The sequence below is a fragment of the Rhyacophila brunnea genome, unplaced genomic scaffold (assembly GCF_057557595.1).
Source record: "Rhyacophila brunnea isolate RB1 unplaced genomic scaffold, BYU_Rbru_1.0 scaffold_44, whole genome shotgun sequence".
Lineage (NCBI taxonomy): Eukaryota > Metazoa > Arthropoda > Insecta > Trichoptera > Rhyacophilidae > Rhyacophila > Rhyacophila brunnea.
In genome coordinates this window covers 1,221,485-1,245,474 of record NW_028233109.1, presented here as the reverse complement: position 1 = coordinate 1,245,474, position 23,990 = coordinate 1,221,485, and the positions used below count along the sequence as shown (strand labels likewise).

Here is a 23,990-nt window from a genome sequence, read left to right as displayed (position 1 = left end):
ATCATTTATGGTGTTAAAAATAATATTAGGCGAAAGAATTATTTCCAGTTGGTGAAAAAACATGATTGTGATCATTTTTACTTATTGACTATGATATGCCCATTAAAGTCTATAGATATAATATTTTCAGAATTGTTGTATTTAAATTATTAAATTAAATCATATATCTCTTGAGCTCACATAAAAATAAGAATAAATTTCATGAAAAAATAGAACAAGTTAATTGAAATTCGTTAATCTTAAAATAGTATTAGGAAAAAGTTAATATACCACAAATGGAAAATATAATAATTCATTTTGCGGCATTCATGAATATTAGTTCTTTCAACACCCTGATGAATAATTTCTGTTCACTCGTTTTTTTATTCAGGTATCTAGATATTTTAAAGAAAATTATATGAACGAACATCGGATACTCAATTTACTTGGTACTTGCGTGAATCGACAAAATCAATTATATAACCCGTTCAAAATTTATGTGGCTTTGATATTTAACTTCCCCATAAATAAATTTATTCTATGATTGATTAATGTGCCCAGAATGAATGCCGGTTTATAATTAAAATTTAGCAAATTTGTTTAATGAAATATCAAATAAATATTTTGTAGGAATGCTGATAATCACTGTGATTATATTTTTGTTTTTCCTTAAATTTGACAATAGATGTTATTTATGATATAAATAATAATGAAATAAAGTGTTTTGTCTGTTTATTTTAAGCTAAGAAATCGTAGGATTTCACATATTTTATATTTTTAATAAAAAAGAGTGTAAAAGATTAATTACAATCTTTGCTTTTTGAAATTTATTTCGACGATGGTTAAATTTAAATATATATTTATATATACGAAAAATAACATTCTTCTATAATAAACACCTCAATCAAATACAGACTGTAATAATATTTATAAAATTTGCAATTGATTCATTTGTGGTATTTGAATATAGTTTAAAAAAATTGGTTTATTGAATTATATTTTTATGGATGGCTAATTTCCTTTTTTCTCTAATTGGAAAGTTCGTTTAAATGCAATTCAAGATAAAAATTTATGAATATTATCTACGTAGTAATTATTTTTGCTATATTTTACATATGTTTTTGGATAAAGAACTCAGCTGAATATACAACCAGCACTAAAAATTTTGTCTATTCTGACTATAAGACACCAAAATATATAGATTTTAGATATAATTTGAGTCTATTTGCTTTCTTGGAGAAGACAAGAAGAGACGGAATATCTGTTGATAAGTATGAGGGCGAAGATGCTCATATTTATGTATATGAAAGTGTTTTGCTTGTTGTTCAATATATAAGCGCAATCTTAAAGCATAATTTAATTCATGAAAAAAAATTTGTTTCACTTCTTGACTCCAAACTTTCAGGCAAAAAAATACAATCCCTAACACAAACATTTTATAAATGTGAGGAGTATTGTCAAATTTTTGAGGATATAAGTGCAGATGTGCTTCCAGTATCAATTTTACATGCAATATGCATAGTAGATATTAAATTTTTTAAAAAACTACTTCCATATGCCTGTGATGTGTTTTTTAATGCGTTACAAGATGAAAAAAAGCTAGTCGATGTTATTATAGAAGAAACACGCAATTGGATAATGATAAGAGAAGATACTGAATATTCCAAATGCATAAAAATGTCCGAGGATAGTTCTTGTAAATTATTTGAGCAGCTAGATATTTTTCATCATCATAATGTATTTACATATGTTCATACTAAACTCCAGGATCCAACGGCAAATAAAAATTCAAAAAATGAAATTATATTTTATTATGATTATACACAGTTTATAGCGGTGAATATATTTAAAAAATATATTTTCGAGAACGATTGGAATTTTATCGAGTTTGAAAAGATAATTCACAAGAATACATCTAAACTTAAGTTACCAGATAATATAAAGATTTCAAGTCTTATACTCAAGAAAAAAAATATTCATTTAGATATTCATATAAGTGAAAATTATTATCTATCAAAATTGATATATTTATTTAACATATTTTGTTTGCAAAACGATTTAAATATAACATTATCTGAAGGTGATCATAAAAATTTTACAAGACTCTCTGGATTGATTTCTTGTAAAATAGCAACTTATTTTGAGAATTTAGAAGTATTTCTCAGTTTACATTACAAAAATATTGAATTTTCATTCTTTTATACGCACCGAAGTGAAAATGATGATGACACTCTGACAGAAAATGATAAAGAAAGACTTCAAGAAGGAAAATCATTATTTTTCGATGATAACAAGTTGAATAAAACAAGTACACAAGATACTGGAGAAGTGAAAGAAAATGTAGAAAGGATATTTAATAAGCAAGTAGATAACACCAATTTGAAGAAGCGCAAATTTAATTCAAAAAAGAAAAATAGCATCCAAATTCTAACAGAAATTGGAACAGAAAAACCGTTAGAGCCCGCAAAAAAATTTAAAAAGCTAAACATAATTAAAAATGATAGCATTAAAGATTCAATAAATAAAAATCCACAAAAAAGTCAAGAAGAAAATTCCATTGACGGGAATAATAAATTAAAAAATATATATAATCTAGAAGAAAAAAATAAAGATCTGGTTATATCTAGAGGATTAAATATGAAGACTTCAAAATATAATATGGGACAAAATAATACAAGCGAAGAATTAAAATGTGCTCAAAATTCAAATAAAGATTCTAAAATAGAAAACCATGGGACAAAAGATCGATTATCAAATATTTTAGGAAAAAAGACGACGAGACCAGAAGCTAGCAAGAATATCCATAAAACTAATATGAAGGTTAGAAGCTCTACAGCGAATACCGCCCCATATTCACTTAATACAGATAATGCAATATTAGGAAAAGAAATAAAGAATAAATGTGCAGAAAAAAATGAAAAAATGAAAATCAATGATGGTTTTGATAAAAAAGAGTTTAAAAAAACAAATGTAAACGATATTAGGCCATTCATACATAGAAACGTTGTTTTTTCACATACGAATTGCAAATTTACAAGCCAGGACTATATTCGTTCAACATTACGAAAAAGGATTTCTTTATTTTCTAGCCCAACACTACCAATAAATTCTTATAACGAAGGATTACAACCTATTTGGGAGATCACAGAGGAATAATAGAGAAATATCTTTTTACCGTATTTTTATTGGCGTATTCGATATTAATCTAAAATTTATTCGATCAAAATAAATAAATATTTATTTTTAAATTTTATTTAGAAAAAATTAAATTTTTAATAATTCCAAATCTAATTAAGAGGTTGCTATTTATACGTTTGATAAATATATGAGTTTCACGTTTTCTTATAAATAATAGATAATATTCAATAAAATACATATTCGTAAAATCTAAATTAAAGATTGAAGGTGATTTATGAGCCTTAAATTATAATTACTTTGAATATAAATTGTTTCGATAAAAAAACTATGAAGATAAACTAACAAAATAACCTTAATAGCATACGCCTTCAAATTCATAAATTTATAGAAAAGAGTTCATTTTTTAACAAATATTATCCTTTTAACTTAATTTTACTTATGTTCAATATTCATTTTTTCAAATCAATATATAGACTTGGTGTTTTTATTTTTTTCGGGCTTTTATTCGAAGGCATTAATATCAAGATATACAAAAACATCAAATATACCACTTTAAAAAACCATTCAATTAATATGTAGAAAATTATTTGTACATATCATAATAGACGCTGTATATAGCAACCCTTGTTTATTCAATAATTTACAAATAAATTTAAGTTTATGCACCATTGTTATGTATTATTAAATTTTTGGGCTGAAAGATAATAATTCCCCTTTTTGAAAGTTAATTCCAAATAATTTGTGAATAATGATTTGCATATTTACCAGGTCTCACCACTTCTTTGTAGATACGAAAATACACTTTGATAAACGAAATTCGAAAAAAAAAACCTATTAGGGAGAGTGGGATAATTGCACAAATATTAAAAGCTACGACACCCTTCTTATATATATTAACATTTGATTTATTCATAAAAAAACAAACAATGCATGCTAGAAACTTTATTATACGAGTATGAACTTTTCATAATCTTCTAAAAATATAATTTACAAAGGATAAAGGGTACGATACACTGGAGAAGATTTTTTAAATATATTATAAACCGGATGATAAGCTTATTTTTTTAGTTGAGATTTTGTTACCCTTCAAACCATAAAATTTAAAAAAATAATTCTCAAATGCAATGTTTTATATTGTCATCTGAAAATTTAAAATTATTCGATTTGATTAAATATACCCAATTTGCAAACATCATAATATAATATACGATGAGGTTTCTGTATAAGTATAAATTTTAAATAGAGTAAATTATATCTCTATGGTGTGATTACATTGTTCTTTATTCAAAAATTTCGACGTCTTTTTTCTTTTTCAGGTAATCAAACTTTTCTTTATCAGTTTTACCTTTACTCTTGGAGATTTTCAAATTGAGAAACGGATTGTATCTTTTTTCTTCATCAAAAGTGAGAAAATTTTTAAATTCAATGTCTTTTGGAGGATTAAGTTTCGAATACTTGTTCAATGATTTCATATTTTTTTCCTTATAATCATTTCCATAAAGCATTATTGTAGCGCTATCCACTCTCGAACTAAGTCTCTTCATAGTTTCATGAATATTATTGTCTTTTGCCTGAAGGGATTTTCCAAGACTCAAAAAATTAAATTTATCCCCCGTTACAAGATATTTATCCATACCACCATTTATATAATAACAAAAAGAGTCTTTAGTTTGATACGGTATATGTATGGCTTTGATTTTCAAGCCTTTAAATTCAAAGTTTTCACCGTTCGTTGCGGTTTTTGTATGTTTTGGTGGCTTTTCATTTGTATCTAAATAACCATTTGTTTTGCTGTTCTTTTTTCTGTTCTTTTTTTCGTATTTTCCGATTATTTTTCTTTCAGCTTCAACTTGTTCACCACCCTTAGTTCTGTCTTTGGAATAGCTCGTTGAAAATATAGCCAGTATCTTTCTTTTCTTTTCACGGTCTTCAAGATCTCGGAACTCTTCAGCTTTATAATGAGGTTGATCTATTTTGGCTTTTTTGGCCTTTTTGATGATTTCGGCATCAGCGGCATCGAATATAACCATGTTATCGTCATCATAGAAGATATGCATGTATATTAAATTCTCCATAACAATAGAAACAATGTTCATCTTTATAATAATTAGATTAAACCTGATTTTTGTGTATTATCTAAACCTTAATTTATTTTAAGGTATCCAATATTACTTTATTTTTTAAAAGGAGCGTGGATAACCCTCTTCTTATAAGTCCTAATCAAAGTTATATCTTCTAAATATACCTAGTTGGATGTAATCATATCAGTTAGGAATTATAAAATCTCCTTTTAAATAACAAGAGAATATAAATTTTACGTAAAAAGACAAAAAATAAATATTTATGTATGAAAATTATTCCTTTAAATCATATTTATATTGTAAAGTTTATCAGACAAAATACACATATTTTTAATTTGATTGATGAATTAATTGAAACTTTATCTGATGACATCTTGATAATGAATTAAAAAGAATCCGAATTTACATGAAAAAGATTACAATTAACTATATTCTGTGTATTAAAATCTATTTTTTGATCAGAAGAATATATAATATATTTTATCACCAGTAAAAATTGTATTTTAATATTAAAAAAGTAAATTTCTGTGTAGTTTTAAATTTTATGCGCTTTAGGTTTCCACAAGTCATATGAATTTTAATATTAGATACAATGAACCATATATAGTGCTATTTATATGTATTAAGAGAGATTAATCATATCATGTATTATTTAAGATTTTTGAAACAATTAATTTTACAATAAAATAAATACCAAGATAATTATTACAATTTTATAAATACTTATACAATATTTCTACTGAATCACACACATATTTTTTCGTGAATATTTAGAAGGGCTGTTTGATGAAATCAGATACAAACTAGGCCAGTCATAATACTGTAAATAATTATATTAATTGTTTATGAAATGTAGATATATAAAATTCTCAGATTTTATTTTTAATATCCGAAGAAGGTCATAATAAATATTTCAATTTAGAATAGAAATTTACACATGTGATATTTAAATACCAAAAAAGCATATGTAAATATTAAAAATGAAAAAAACAAACCCATTTTGATCTACAGCGAAGGCCAAAATATAGCGTTTCAAAGATTTTTGAGTTTGGTTCAATAGATATATGCAAAATTTTCGATAACGAGATACTCTTATAAAAATTTATGTTTTTTCGATACTTTTTTTAGGTTTTGAAATTGGTGTCTAGAAGAAACCATATGTATAAAGAATAAATATATTGCCAAAATATATCTTTTTTTGAGACGCTTATAGACTATTATGAATGTATTTTTAAAATTGTTTGAATTTATTAGGTTGTTAGCTTGCAAATAGTGCAAAATAGATTCAAATCATATATTTTTGTAGTCTGTCTTATATAATGAAGAAATTACTTGCAGATTTTTTGTTTTTGTGACCACTAATCAACGTGAACAATATATTATCTATAAAACTTAAATTAATTTTTTATAAACGACAAAAAGTGCACACTAAATTTACATTTAATTTAGTCATAAGTAACAAAGTTATATAATTAATATTGGTTCGATTCGAAAATTATGTATTTTATATGATGAAATTATAATTGGTCTTGTCTTGACAAGGAAAAACAAATATAGAAAATTAATAAAACGGCGATTAAAATAAAACCTTTGTGTTTATAGTAAAGTCAATAGAAATAAAAATAATTTTTAAGCAAATAATCTGTAATAGGAAGTATAAAATACAGTTATTCTGGATTTATGACTAAATTTTAAACGTTAAATTCGATTTTTTAAAGGAAACATAGACACAATAAGTCGCTATATTTAAAATCTGCGACATTATACGGCTAATAGGTTTACAATTAGTTCAAAACATATTTAAACATAAAAAAACATAATGTCTGGATATATTTACGTTCCTTTAAGGCGACATTATTTGATTTAAATACTATTTCTATTATTTTTTAATTTTCTGATGTCTTTTTAGATTCTACCCTGACCAATAATGCTTTAAAGTATATTTAAAGCTCTTATATATTCTATAAAGCACATTTTAAGCAAACTAATTGGAAAAGCAAGCCTTATTCGGCATAAATAAACGATCCTTTTGTCGGAAAAACAATAAATAGATACATAAATTGTCTAATTAAAATTATATCAGATCTTAATTTTATGAATTAAAAGTGTATTATTTTAATTAGAGTGAATATTTTTTTTGGGCGGGGGATTTTCCGTCATAAATTCTTAAAATCTTAAATTTTGGGGTAAACATACTTATTAAGATAACAATTCTTGATAATATTGCAGTATACAGTGAAATCTAATCTCAACGCATATCTAAATCGTTAGATTATAACTATGTATTGCAGAAAAAAAAATTAACAATTTTTTCATAATAGAGTGAGATTTAATCACCCTTTACACATAAATAACTTTTAATTTACTTTTTTATTGTAGGAAACCAAAATTCTCAATGTTTAAATATAAATAAAAATTTTAATCTCCGCACATACTTAAATTCTTAGATATTTTTTTCTTATTCTGCTAATAAGTATCTGATCTTAACATATAATGGTGTTTTTATGATCCCTTATTACCTTGTTAACTAGAGTTCCACCTGATTATCTGGAAAATGAATCTCTTCGAAGTTCACACGATATAGTGAAGTTTTATCCACCCATATTTCCAATTAATATGTATTGAGTTTGTTATTGCGGAAAAAGAGCACTTAATATCTTTACATAATATCTGTATCTTCATCATATACCAGAGACAATTTTCCTAGTGTATATTTAATTAATATAAATAAAGCCAATAGAATACAATTATTTTTTATGCACTCAATATTAGCCTATTTTTATTTTTCTAAAAATCTTAATATTAATGATTAATAGGGGGTTTTTCGCTATTTTTTTCTTTATCAATATGCTTAAATTTTTGAACAAAAAAAAATTGGTTCCGATAATAAAATAAACTATAAATACTAAAAGGTATAAATGGATATAATAAGCAACAAAAAAATGATTTTAATGATTGAAAGGGCTAGGTGTAATTTTTTAAGTTCCATAAAATCGCGCTATAAAAATTAAAAGATCAAAAAAACACCTAAAAAATGATTTGATGATCTAAAAAGCCTGGTGAATTTTTTTCAGCCGCAAAAATTTGCGCTATATAAATTAAAAATGCTAAGATAGAAAAACACCATAAAAGATTTTAATGAATAAAAGTACTGGAAATACTTGTTTAAGTCACATAAAATCGTGCTTTAAAAATTAAAAGGTAGAAATGGATAGAATAAACACCACAAATAAGATTTTAATGATCGAAAGTGCTAGAAATACTCGTTTAAGTCACATAAAATCGTGCTTTAAAAATTAAAAAGCTGAAATGGATAGAATAAACACCACAAATAATATTTTAATGATCGAAAGGGCTAGATGAATTTGTTTAAGTCACATAAAGCCGTGTTTTTTAGTTTTTGAGAGAAAATGGTAAAAAAATCGTTCAAATTACTTCTGACAACTTGATCTTGGACCGAATCAACTTCTGGTCTTCCTAATGACAAGCATAGATTTTCTAGAGACCCCAAGAAGACGTCGATTTCCTCTTTCCCTTTTCCAGGAATTTGAAATATACAAAGAAGGATAGAATCGAGTATAAAATTGAGTCTTTTACGAAGTTCATCAATTATAAATAGACATTTTTCCAAAGATATATTGTATTCTTTATCGATGATGTCCAAGAACACGTAATTATAAATTTTGTGAATCAAGTTCAAGTAGGTGATAATTCTTATCATTCCGTTAGTATCGAAGCTTTTTTTCTTTAGTTGTTTTAGTAAATGTTCAATTTTTTTGATTCTCCATAAAAATTTAAAAATAGATACGTATTTCATAATAATTTCTTTTGTAAAAATTATGTTTGTAGGAAACTCCAGTTGACAGAACAAAGAAATATAATCCCATTTTCTTTCGTTATCTAGAATACAAACGTCAATTTTCTCCGTAAATCCGTTTAGCTCTTTAAAAGTGTCTCTAAGAGCCTTTTCAAGCACGAAACTCATACTTCTGTTGAATAAAACTTTGTTAGATGCTTTGCTATAGTCTTTAATATAAAATACAAGTGTTTCTATAAAATCAGATCTTCCGAACATAAAAATATCTTTTGCTGATTTTATATGGGCGATCATTTCCTCTTTTACAATAAAGACGAGATGAATTTTTTCGTTAACTTGTTTTATGATATTGTCAATACTATTTTCCAGATTTGTTTCTAAAATATTGACTCTGTTATTCAACGAATATTTTTCTATTTTGTTGATTAAAAATAGGCATTTTCCAATATACAAAATTTTATGGGCCACTTTATGAGAAATAAAATAAGGCACAAACCCATAATCAATAGTAAAATGTTCCCAAAGATCATTTATGACGTTATTTGTATTAATAGTAATAAAAAACTCATTTGTCGTATCTCTAAAATTTCCAGTGCACACAAATTGATTAACAAGATTGTTTAAATGAGATGAACATGTTTTTATTATTGTGTCTTGACCACATACATTAACATTTTTATTAAAATTATATTCGTATAGCTTGAGGAACTCAAACGGATTTTTAGGGTTATCTCTAAAACATTCATTCAGTTGGTTAATGAATTGAAGTTGAAGATATGCTTTCCACATGCCCAAATGAAACCCAAGTATTCCATCTTTAAGATCTTGATTAATTACCAATTGTTCGTATGATGATAGTTCTGTTTTAATTATTTCGTAGAAATTTAAATGTGCCCTGCTTTGATAATTTTCATCAGCATTTTTTAATTTTTTGTATATGTGTGCATTTTGATAAACACGAAAGATAATTTCATAAACATGTAAATCCAAAGTTTCTTTGAGTTTAAACAATTTTATATCGTTAAAATAACCAATTTTGAATCCTAGAGCACCTTTTTTAATGTATTGGCAGATTTCGGTGCCGATCTCAGATTTCTTATCAAGACCTATTTTTATTCTTTTATATTTTCTCAAATCTGAAGTTTTTATTAGAAACATAATCAACTTTTTATCTATTTCTGTATTATTTTTAAGTGATGTATAAATGTTTCTGGCTTCTACACTTTTCCTTTCTAAATCTTTGTGAATCTGGATGGAAGAAACTGTATTTCCTGACGATTTCCGTGTATAATGGGAAAGATAATTTATAAAAGTTGATGATATTTCACTTTGGTTATTTATTAACTTTAAATACTCTTTAACAAGTTGGTTAAGATCTTCTTGCATTTTATAGTTGGGTTGAAAATAAATGCTATAGATTTCGATTCTTAAAAGCTCAAATATCAAGTAAAAATAATAATAAATTTGAATTTGAAATACGAGTATCAGAAATGCAAATCACACAATATTGAAAGTAGAAAATAAAAATACCATTTAAGAAAAAACAAGAAATACCAAATAGAAAAATATTAAAAGCATAAATATCAAGTAAAAAATAATCTAATATTAGAAAATAATAAAATCAGAAAATTATTAAATGTAAAAACAAGAAATACCAAAAGAAAAAGATTTAAAGCTTAAAAACAAATAAAAAATAAGAAATAGTAGAAATAAAATCAGAAAATTATTAAATAAAAAACAAGAAATACCAAAAGAAAAATATTCAAAGCTTAAAAACAAATAAAAAATATCAAAATCAGAAAATTATTAAATAAAAAACAAGAAATACCATAAGAATAATATTAAAGGCATAAATACCAAGTACAAAATATCAAAATCGGAAAATAATAAAATCAGAAAATAATAAAATCAGAAAATTATTAAATAAAAAACAAGAAATATCGAAAGAAAAATATTAAAAGCTTGGAAACAAATATCAAAATCTGAAAATATTAGAAATAAAAATATTAAAATCTCAAAATTATAAAATTATACAATAAAAAACAAGAAGTACCAAAAGAAAAATATTAAAAGCTTAAAAACAAATAAAAAATAAGAAATATATGAAATAAAAGGTATATAAAGTGTTTAATCAAAATAAAAAAGATGGTGCATATATAACAGGCCTATACTTTTTTTATTATAATACAATTTTTTTGGTTTTTTTCTGCCATTAAAAACCATCTAATATTTGAATTGGCCAAAAGAACCCTTAATTAGTAAAATAAATTACCAGAAAAACCTTTTGTATATTCAAAAAGGTAAAAAAACATATATTACTACCAATTTTTATAGATTTAAATTTTAGTTCTGCTTTTTTTCAAGATATGTAAGACTCTTCTTAAATAATCAGTGCTCATAAAGTTAAAAATTAATATTATAAAAACATTCTAAAACTAATATCTTTTATTAATATCAATATTTTTTGGTTTTTTACACATACACGTATTCATAGTAATTTTTTTGACATGTTGTTAATATAAAATCGATGCAACAAAAACTGTAAAATATCAAATTTTTAGAGCCTCATTTTAAAGTTATAGAGTGATGAAGACAAAATAATGCCTTTAGCACGGATAAAAAAAATAATTAAGAAAACGATTCATCTTAAAAGTTACAATTTAGATAAGGTATATAGCTGATTCTAAATTATTTCAAGAAGAATAATTTTATATCAATGCCAATAAGATTTGAGGTTTAAAATAAAAACAGACTAATATTTTATAATATTTTAAAAAAAATGTATACAGAAGATACACCATTTTTTTTATAAATAAAATTTATCTTTGTTAAGTCCATATAATAATTCAAAATAAAAAATATATTCCAAAATTTTCATGATAATAACTATAAGATATAATTTAATATCTAAAAAATATTCTAAACAATCAGAGTTAATTTTATAAGATTGTCTAAAAGTAACCATATCTAATACAATTTACATATAGTAAAAAACTTCACAGCAGAGTTACCGTTAATATTCAATAAAAATCAAGACCATCAAAGAAATTTTATCAGTCCAGCTAAAGCAATCATATCTAATAAAGTTTACATTTTTAAAAATATTTAGTGCTTAGATACACATATGTATTATAAAATAAATACAGAAATCACGATCTAAATATAAACTGAAATTTTTATGTTTTAATGAACGAAAGTATTGTTTATTAAAATAAAATCATGGATTTTGGGGCTTATAAAAATCATGCTCGAAAAAAATTAATTAATTTAGAAAACTAAAATAAATATTTCTTTTGATGGTAGGTAAAGCTATATTGAACAAAATAGACATTTCCAATTTTCTAATCTTCATAATAATCTATTTTATCAGAAAATTAATTCCAAAAAAGTTAATATATAATATAATGGAGGATAAAATAATCACATAATCATATTTCTTTCATGCTAGCAAAGAAATATAATTTCAAAAAAATCCGTAGACACATATTAAAAGAAATAATGGAAAATGTATTCGCAGAGAATAAAGTATTTAAAGAATTAAAAGTGATATAAAATTACCAAATGAAAGACCAGGTATTTTTATATATGATAAAAAAAAATTATCCCTCTCATAGAAATTTTTGTGCTTAGTATTAAAAACATAAACATAGTTGAAAACGAAAAATTGAGAAAGTATTATCTTCTAGCATCCGTGCTGTAATTAATATACAAATGCAAGACAGAAATTATTCCATATGTTATAAGTTAGGACGGTGTGGTAACACAATATAATAAAAGATATCCGAAAGAACTCGAACTAACTAACCAGATTAAGGCATAAATACAAACTTGGGATAGAGAAAAACTTTTGAATTAATAATTCTTGAATGATTTGAGGTATTGAAGAAGACTCCAAAGAGGAGAAAATAGCCAAGTATAAATACGCTGTGCGCATGAGAGATCAAGTAAGTTGTGCTTGAGAAGAAAAACTAAAATAATAAAGAATAATTTAGCCATAAAAAAATAGCTTTAACGCCTATCCGAATTCAATTAGCTAAAATTCTGACATGATTTAAGGTGATTTACTCGATTAATTATTATATAATATTTATAAAGAGACCATACATGGTAGAAATTCAAAATATTTATTGCATATAGATTTTTAGATGACTAAATTATATTTATAAGATTGGTATTTTCTTATTATTTCTATTTTTAAAAACTTTAATTTTTTTTATATCGGTAAAATGTGGTTATTTGCATTATTTTTAAGTAAAGGTGACTACGTTTAACAGTATCAATAATTGACTTAGGATATTCAATTTAAATGATTCAGGTTCAAATTATACAAATGCAAGGGCATTATTAAATTACCCGACAGATATTTAAGAGCCGCTGTCATAAAGGAATACATTGATAGGCCGATACACACTAAAATAGAGCCTTTGGTTATAAGCATAAACTTGATCATGGTTCTCTGACAAGTTCACTCGATTCTTTTACGAAAGTTCAAGTAAATATAGCCATTATTATTTTGACAGGAATGTTTCCCTATGTTGTGGCACAATTGACGCGATTAAGTTAAAAAAAGTTAACCTTTAATACTTGGTAAATAAAACTGAAATCTATCTATATTTAGAGACTATGTATCTCAAAAAATACAGGATATTCAGTATTTAATTTTTTTGGTCATACCCATAACCAAGATAAGAAAAAAGTTAAAAATTATTTTCGAGATTTTATTTGAATTAGAATAGAAATTAACTATAGCTAAATCAAAATTATAAACTCTATAATTGCATTATATTTATTCATTAAAGGGCTAAATTATTCATCATAATTTTAGTTTTTGTTCTCAAGAACAACTTGTGTGATCTCTCGTGCACACAACGTACTAATACTTTCGGCTATTTTATTCTCTCTGAAGTTCTTTTCAATATCTCTTATCCGTTAAAGACTCATTAATTCAAGGGATTTTCTCAATCCCAAGGTTTTTATATATGTCTCAATCTGGTTGGTTATATATCGCATTAAAAAATCAATTAATATTTGTAGGATGGCAAGATCCTTATTATCAATTTGTTGTTTACAATTTTTTATGTATGAAAGCTTATGCAATGTAAACCCGACTCTTTTGGATGAGCATACATGCAAAATGATTAGCAGCTGCAATGACATTGTTTTACAAAATTCTTGGTGAACGTGCAACTTAAAACCAGCTTTTTTAGACATTGAAGATGCGACATACAAAATTCACAGTCTAGGTAGGTAATAACATATTAAATATTCCAAGATACATAAGTTATGCTTAAATAAATAGCAGGATTAATACGAAGAGAGGGATGCCTTTGATTGTAAATTGCTTTTCTTCGAAGGGTATGAGATTAGACATGTATTTAAATCACAAAATGAATATCAGTCCTTGTTGAATTTACTTATCAAAAAATTATATTCAGTGAAATAAAAAAACTAGCTTAAATGGTTGAAACTCTCGAGAGTAAGCCTCATCGAGTTGGTAGACCAATATACCTAACAGCATAACTATCGCAATGACGAAAAAACCCTTTTCAAGGTGCATCTCTGCAAATGTCCGAGGACTTTCCCCAGAGTATTTCTACTCCGATGCTGTTCTTCGAGATTTTCAACATTGGGTTAAAAATATCAACTTAAATCAATTTAAAAAATATGGTTTCTAAATCAAAATAAATATATAGCCACAGAACGATTGGCAAAATCGAAATAAAACATGAATTGAATCTCAAATTCAAAAAATAGAATTTGAAATCAAATAAATTATTCTAAAATGAAGGTTTGATAAAATTATAGGGAAACAAAAATATAAAAACTCATTTGTGCATGGTTTCTTAAAAGAGTATATTAGACAATAAATAAAGTGTTTTCGTTGTCGTTAAATCATATCAACAATACCATGAAAACAATTAAAATTGTAGCAGACATTATGTTTATACAGTATACAAAGATTTTTATTTTAAATTTAATTATTTCGGCATAATTTATTGTTTTTAACGTTTTATATTCAAGCAGTTGAAATTATTCCAGGTAAAAAAATAAAAAAAAGTCTTAGAGTCCATTAAATTTATGAATATTAGAAAAATTTAATGATAATTTTTTCTAACAAATTTATATGATCATTGCATCATTTTTATTCACACACATATATAAGCATAGCTATTCAATAACCAATTTGCGTTCATATTTTGGATTTTTTTAGACGCGTATGCTTCTGCCTAAAAAATTTTAAATAAAATCAAAATAAAAAAGAGTTATAATTTACACCGGAAATCTTTTATTGAATTTATTTTATCTACCTCGTTCCCAACCTTTCTCAAATCTAAGTTTTAAATAATTATATTTATCGGTGAACAAAGTTAAGATTCAAATTATAGAAAATCACACCATTTCCCTTATTTAAAGATTAATAATTTTACACAAAAACACAATTTAAGGATTTAATTGGCTATCTTTATTTTAATTTAGATTTTAATTTGATTTTCGGCCATTTTAATTTGTTCAAACTCAACTTTAGATCGGTTTATAAACTATTTTTCTTAATAATTTTTCATGACTCACTATCTTAACGATCACCCATAAATACATCGTCTTATTTTAAAACCTATGTAGATAAATTTTTCCACAATTTTATTTTTTGTGTGTATTCTTCCGTCTCATTAGGTTTCCCCATACCTCAATATATAACATGGCTATTTTTATTTATATTCAACATAAATATTTGAAAAGTAGGTATCTTGTGGCGGTTTGCAAAACATCGCCGCCAAAGAATAAACAAAAATTAAATGATAAACCATGGAGGAAAAAAAATTAATGCTTATCCGCTCTCTTTAATACGTAAATAAACACACAATTTAAAAAAAAAATTATAATCCAATTGTATTCACTTTGAAATTCAATATTTTAACTATATATCATTTATCAGATGAATAATTCATTTATTGCACTATTCAATATAAAAAATTATTCAAAAAATATCACCCAATAATCACCCGTTTGAATAGAAAAACAGTCAAAAATCTATAAATTATAGTTAGTATAAAAATTTTTCATCAGTAAAATGTATTTTTGCAAGCTTTTTTTACTTTTCTGTAATATAAACAAACATCCTATGTTTTTGAGCCACAAAACGCTTCAATAACCAAATATTTTTATAGCTATAGTAATCTCATATTTCTTTAAATTTTGGTTTTTTTATTGTAAATTTAATTACAAGTACCTTACATTGCATCAAAAAAAATCTTATTTTATAAAGTTATCATGCGATTTTTAATACTTTTAAGCGTATTTTATTCTTACTAAGTGAATTTATTTTATAGGAAATCTATATTTTAGGGTTTTTTATATTTTCGGTGTTTTAAAATAAATTGTCTCTTATGCTTTAGATAATAATCAGTGGGTAGGCAATATAAAAATTACATTCTCTATTATGATACTAATTAAATATTTATATCTAAAACTTCACATGATTTTACATTAAAATGCACATAAAAAACATATATCATCATGTCAGGGAATATGACAACCATGAAATTATAATAAAGACAATGATTAGAAAAAGTTGGGAATATTTTAGTTTGTAATTCTTATTTAGCATTAATAAATTATAGGAGGCTAGATTATATTTAACCTTGTTGGATTTACAACCATTTATTATTATTCTCAAACGTAATAATCGTTTAAACACAATATGAGCATAAAATTCCAATTTATTTTGTTATATTTTTTACATAGCTGAAAACCCACAAAAATCTTAGAATTATTATAATAAGCCAATTATATCATTCCATAAATATATTTTTACTACCCGAAATAAATCATCATTTCAAAGACGAAAAAACAATCTATGTGAAAAAAATCATTCTAAGAAATTATAACAAGCATTATATCATCATTACAAAAGAAACTTACATGATCAATACATAAAATTGATATGAAATATCTCTTTTGTAAAAAAATTCAACACGATTTGTATTATATATATTCGTGCAGGATTTATATAATACAAATTTTGTTCAATTTTTTTTGCTTCTTTCAATAATTAAATGAATTTTTTGACTGGAAATATATTTTTCAAGTACAGTGAAAAACGAGAATATGAATAGAGCTTTGTTTATAAAAAAATCCATTGTTGTTTAGTATCTTAATACCAAAATTTATACTATTTTAAGATTTTATAAAACAGAAGATAGTCTTTTTACATTCTTTATTATTGTATTCCAGAATAATATTTGACGAATTCTTAGGCGGCTATACATACAGTTTAAAATTCTTATTAAATCAATGGTTCATGAGGAAAAACGCAAAATTCAGGTTATATTTTTTATGTATTCAATTTATAAATAAAATGAATTGGCTGTGTGAGGGGTAGCATCCATGGTTAAATGATGGAGAGAATATATCCATGCAAAATGCTATAATAATTCAAAAAAACATAAACAATTAAATAAACCTAATTTTCATATATATCAAAGTGTATGCATTATAATAAAATATCTTCAGACTTGTTTAAATACTACAAGGAATCACTTACAGCTGTATATTCAAAAGAAATTATATATCATATTGTTTCTATTTATTTAACACCCAAAAACGCAAACTTTACCCATACATTGATGCTAATAAAATCCCAAATCTATATTAAAACACTAATTTAGGCTTTATTGCATTTAATATAATCAGAAAAATCGATAGTGATAAATTAAAAATATTAACGACTGTTGCGCAAAAAGATTACCACATTATCGATAAGTGGTGAAATTAAAATGTATTATATTTTTTTAAAAAACACGAGATGAGCATATAATAGGATTTAGTAGAGAAGTGAGACCTATAATTTCAGATATTATAGTTAATTTATAATCGATAAAACCGTTTAGCTACAATAAGTATTATTAATATGGCTTAAAAGCTTATAATCCCTCTGATCTTTTAATATAAATATTAAGTTTCTTATCGTGTGCTTATTTTTATAAGCCTTTGTTTGCAATAAAATGAGCATATTTTCGAAAAATAAATTTTTCATAAAATAATCATTTAAAATTGTATATTTTATCAACAATATATTATTTTCAGAAAAAAACCTGATTTTATTTTGACACATATTCGTCTGCACATAAATACGGAAGAAATGCAAATATTTGCATTTTTACAATATATTATGTAAAGAGTAGACAGTTTTATCTGCATAATTAACCAATATTAATCGCAAAAATCAAGATAGAATGCCTATATTCTATTATATCCCATAATAACGGGTGTTTGTGTTTATAATTAATTTTTAAAAATATTAATCACTCTATTTTTACTTAAATAATTTTATTTTCCCGGGAAGCCATTAGATACTCTAGTTCAAGTAAGTTTCAAAGAACCATTGATTAATTTTTTTTTGTAACTATAAAATATCATACGAATAATATGCATTTAAATTATTTAAACTCATGATGAAAAAATATATTTTTAATTATATCTTAAATTATTATTTTTAAGGCTAAAAATATAAATCAAAGTGTTTTTATAATAAAATTATTCAATGATTTTTTGAATTTTTAACGAAGAATTTAGATATAGATATAAAAATATAGAGATTAGAAATAAATACGATTATTATATTTGACCATAATTTTTGTTTAGAATTCAAAAACACAACCTTTAAAATTGTTGCAATCTGTGTTTGCACTGCGTTTCGCATATTTATGTGTAGAATATTAAGTGTAAAATTTTTAGCTTTTTATTGTATTATCATGTTATTTTCTGTTTAATAAAATAATTTTTTTTTTGTGATAATCAAATAAATATGTTCTCTTCAAATTAAATGATCGAAGCATCGATTCAACATTATACTTTCCTTATTTACCGCAAATATATATTATGATAAGCAAAAAAATAAGGCATAAAAACAAATCTTTTCGATATATAGCATATTTAAGGTTTATTGGGGTTTTTTTTATAAACAAGTATTCGTTAGATTTTATAGGAAATGACCAAGAAAGACATTAGAGAAATAATGTAAAACATCGAAAATAAGTAAACCAAAACCACACTTTTAAATCAATCGAAATTGAAAGAACTGTCTTTCTAATTATTCTATATTTAAACAATTTAATTCAAAGATTAAGAGAATATTATAAGCCAAAACCACAATCACATAAATATGTCAATTTACATTCATTGCCGGAAATTAAATAATAAATGATCAATAACAAATTATTTTTAAAAAATGATCGTGGCGGACAAATCGTTTGAAAACAGCTGTATGTATTCAATTTTCATTATTTGGTAAATAAAGGCATTATTTTTAATGTGTTAGAAATTCCAAAAATTATATAAAAGCGTTTTTTATCCATGTATTAAATTTCTTATTTTTATAAATTCCATCACTGAGATGTAGACAGCCCATTAGGAATATTAAATCATCTCCTTAATGTATCTTTTAACGCCTTCACTGATCTATCTTCGTCAATTGCTCTTCTTCTGTCAAATGATATGAGTTCAAGTTTCTTGCAAATTGTGAGAGCTTGCATTTATGCTTCTACTTCATCTTTGATTTTTAATTTCTCAACATATTTGTCATGGAATTTAGTAACCATACCACAACTCATTACACATGGTATTATTTTTGTTATACATATGTGAATTAAAGCAAGTCAATTTGCCAAGATTCATAGTTATTATATTTCTCATTCTCAACTTCAGTTAGTTTATAAGACTAGTTATATACATTTAATTCAATGTAAAATTATTTTCTTTTTTATCGTATATATAAATATCAGGTCTATTTTATTTGATTAATAGACACATTTTATATCTGGTATTTACCTTTATTTCCACATGTTAATTTTCGCAGGTCTCTTTTACTGAATTGGTTCTGGTTTTTTTGATTTTACCTAAGATGTAGCGTCTTGATAAGAGTAAATGGGTTCACTTTTAATGATATTTTAGGGGTAAAATTTAAGAATTATTCGTAAATTTTTTTTGAAAATAATGGAGGCATTTATGTACATTAATACGGTTACAAAACCGATTTAATAATTTATCATAGGGAACCTAAGAGACAGTTAAATCATAGTTGTATTAGGAAAGACATTGGTTAATGGTATGGTTTATATCTACAAAAAATTAGCGCAATGAATAAAGATTTTCAAATAATAAATACCGGTGAAAATATAAAATACTTTATTTTGTATAAAATAATTATTTTCATTAGAAATTTGTTTTTTATGACATTAAACTTATATATTTTTAAAAAAAATAATAAAGAAAAAAGCGGCTTTTATTTATCTTACACAGATAAAAAATATATTTGACTATTATTTATAACATAAAGTGTAAGAAGAGCCCCTCTGTGTAATAAAAAATAAATGCTCATTTTATTTTCGAAATATTTTAATTTTATATGATTTCAAGTGATTATAACCCCAACTTAGATAATACATCTCCATTTCCCATACAGAGTTTTTCTCCAATATTTAAATAAAAATTTTTCTTGATTGCGCGGAAGTAAATATTTTTTACCGAATAATACACATAATGCATATTATATAAATAATTTTATTTCTATACAAGTCTACCAGATTATATATTAATCGAACTAGCATAACATATTATAGTTGAATTGATTCATTGATTAAAAAAAAGTATTATGCATATAAATATGCTCTAATTTATGTACATAGCTACATAAGAATAAAATATTATTTTCTAAAATAAATTCGGTATTTCACACATAAAACTTCATTATATATTATATATCGTACGCATTTATTAACTAGGGGATACTTAAATATATCTAAGTACCAAAGAAAATATGTAAAAATCGTTTTAATAACATAAAACCGGATCTAGATCACATCGATGTACTCTTTTGAATTTTTTTATATCATTAACCCAATGTTTTTTTTATTTAACTAGTCGCAGAGTACATCAATAAATACAAAGCATTTTTAAAATGGCAACAAGACGCAGTTCTGCGACTTTAATGAACTAAAATGTAGTTTATTTTATGCCTATTATTTTTATTTGTTTTAGATTTCAACTGTAATTCTTAGAAAATATATAAAAATATAAATAATTACGGCACAAAATTCTTTCTGAAATATTTTCCCGTAATCTTGCATTTTTTCTGAATTTTTCAAACTACAATATAAATATAGCTTTAATTTATGTCGAAAACATGAAATTGATTGCAATTTATAAAATATGTAAAAAATTACAATTTAATCGATCCTCTTTCTTAAAAGGAATAACTACACAGTAAGCTTTCTTAGATTACATCGAAAAATCAAATAAAAATTAATTATCCAATGGATGAATTTTTGGGTTCGGATTTATATTCGGCAACGTGCCTTGCACATATTTGACCCTCTAAATATAATTGAATCGGTGCTAGAAATAACAAAGTTTTAATGTGTGGATTTTTTTTTGGATTTTAATAAAGTAAATGCAAGTCATAGATATAATAAGAGGTTTATTATCTAAAAATTTACGATTAAGTTTTGAGATAATATAAACCACACCATTTGTAAAAATCAAAACCTTGGATTATTCGAATGGATTATAAACATTATACTTTATATTCAGTTTAAACTAATGAAGGGATAAAAAATCCAATAGTTTATTTATGATCAAAAATTTATATTTTTTTTACTTTTCTCAATATTAAACAATAAAAATAACAATACCAAATTTTTATTATAAAACTTTAGATACAAATTTATTTATATATTATCACATCAGCTTATACAAAATACCTATTCTATCCTTTTAAAATTGTTTTTAAATATAAAAATCAATAAAAACGCTTAGATTCATGAAATTCAATCCAAGTGGCACAAAAAAGAATCAGAAAATGAAAATCGAGATTTTATAGAGTATAATAATAGCTCTTTTTAGAAAAAACATAATCTAAAATTTTAATAGAATATATAAGAGTCGAAATTATTTTAAATTTGAAATTCAACGATCGATTCTAGATATGTGCCAAATCAGTAGCAGTCTAGAACTAGCTAAAGTTATACCAGATTCTAAGTTCTAAATATACATGTTTATGCAACTTATATAAATAGCTAGGGTAAAATAATTCTCTGAGATATCAGGTAAATAATGAAACATATTAAACATTCAACAGAGAATATTTTCTATATTAAATATATAATCATATAAAAAGGGGGTTTAAAACGCAAAAAAATATATAAATTTTAAAATAGAATTGCTTTTCTAAACCACTTTTTGTATATTTTTGGTTTAAGATGCGATCTTTTATTAAATATATAGAATCGCCATTTAAATAGCGCGTGATTACAAAGCATTACAGTTATATGTCTATCTTGATTTTTAATAGTACAAAATAATAATAAAAATCTTATAATATTGGAGCATGCATATCATATATTCACAGAGTTGAATATATTGAGCCTTGATTTTTTCATATAATATATCAAAGCATGTCTACAAAATATGTATAAATTTGGCTTAAAAATGCGCTTAAATATATAAATATTCAACTCTCACTATAGTTTTTGTTTAATCAAATTATGACACCAATTATTATACACAGCTTATGGATTTATATTTTCGCAATTAAATTGATATTTAATTTTATCTATTCTTAAGTACAAAAGGCATTAAAAGTATGTCATAATAAGGCTTTTGTAACTAATTTCTGAAAAGATACAACCGTAATTCGAAAAGACGATTTGTAATAAGTGTTTTTTTTTATTGAAAAGGCAGTTAAAATGTATATATCTACATGATTTCCATTCTTTTTATGATCAAATTCAATTTATAAGTGATCCATAAGTTCCAAATAAACTACAAATATATCTTTTTTTAAACAAAAATTTGATTATCTTTTTATTCATCAAATCCATTTAAAAAATAATTATGATAGCATACAAAAAAATTATATTTATATATACATTCGGAATTCTAATCATTAAAAATCAAGCTCTTAAATTTAATGTTGCAAAGGTAGCCTTAAAATGTTATTTTACAGAAAACCCAAAAGAAATTTGGAGGAACATTCTATTTTCATATGATTTAAACAGAAAAAAACTGAATTTCAGCATGAAGCGTTTCTTAATTAAAAAAATAAATTCAAACTTGTATTTCTAGCTAATGAATCGCCAATGTAATAACGCATTAAGTTTTAAAAAAAATGAAACTTAAGATCGGCAAATAAGCCAAACATCACTAATTCCATTTATGCAGAAAAAATTACTTCACACTTTAATTTCGTTCCCTTATGATAGTTAATCCATGCAAATTTACATAGAAGAGTACAAAATTTAAAACTAAGTGTCCGTTTTCCAACTATAAACTTAATAAAATGATATAAAAAAATTTAGAAAAGAAATGCTAGAAATGTACATATTCTATATTTGCTGAAAATTTATTCATGATTTCATGCCTATCTAATAATTCATATCCAATTCCTATGGTTTAAAAAAGAAATTATTGCGAAATATAAAACAAAGTGATTTTTTCATTGAACATTGAACTTTCTTATATCTCTAGTCAAGACTCAAATTTATATATAAAAGTATTCTAGTATTGCTTTCAAAAAATCATAAAATTTTTGCAAAGAAAACAAATCGATTTTATAAAAACAAAAAAGAATGATTTTTAAAAATCCACTGACACGCACAAAATTCCCAATAAATTAGAGTGTTAACTTACATAAACGAATTAAACTTTCATTTATGACTTCCGAATATTTAATTACAACTTTATCAATATTAGCCAAAAATTTTTAGTAACAACGCTTAAACAAGCATTTATGAAAAAGAATTAGTAAATATGGTAAACTCCATGAAGTTTTTAACAAAAAGTAGAGATAGATATATTAAATTAAGAAATATTTACAGCATAAAAAAACCTATAATTTAAATAGTAGATGGTTGGACCAAGAATACGCGCACAAAATACATTTTAAATAATAATTTATAAAAAAATATCGGTAAAAATAC

At 24.2% G+C, this 23,990-nt stretch overlaps 1 non-coding gene across 1 annotated transcript; it reads right to left on the bottom strand.

Moving 5' to 3' along the window:
* Positions 1-14,479: 14,479 nt before the first annotated feature.
* LOC147066637 (RNase MRP) lies at positions 14,480-14,637 on the bottom strand. Its single transcript, XR_015071574.1, has one exon.
* Between the last annotated feature and the right edge of the window lie 9,353 nt (positions 14,638-23,990).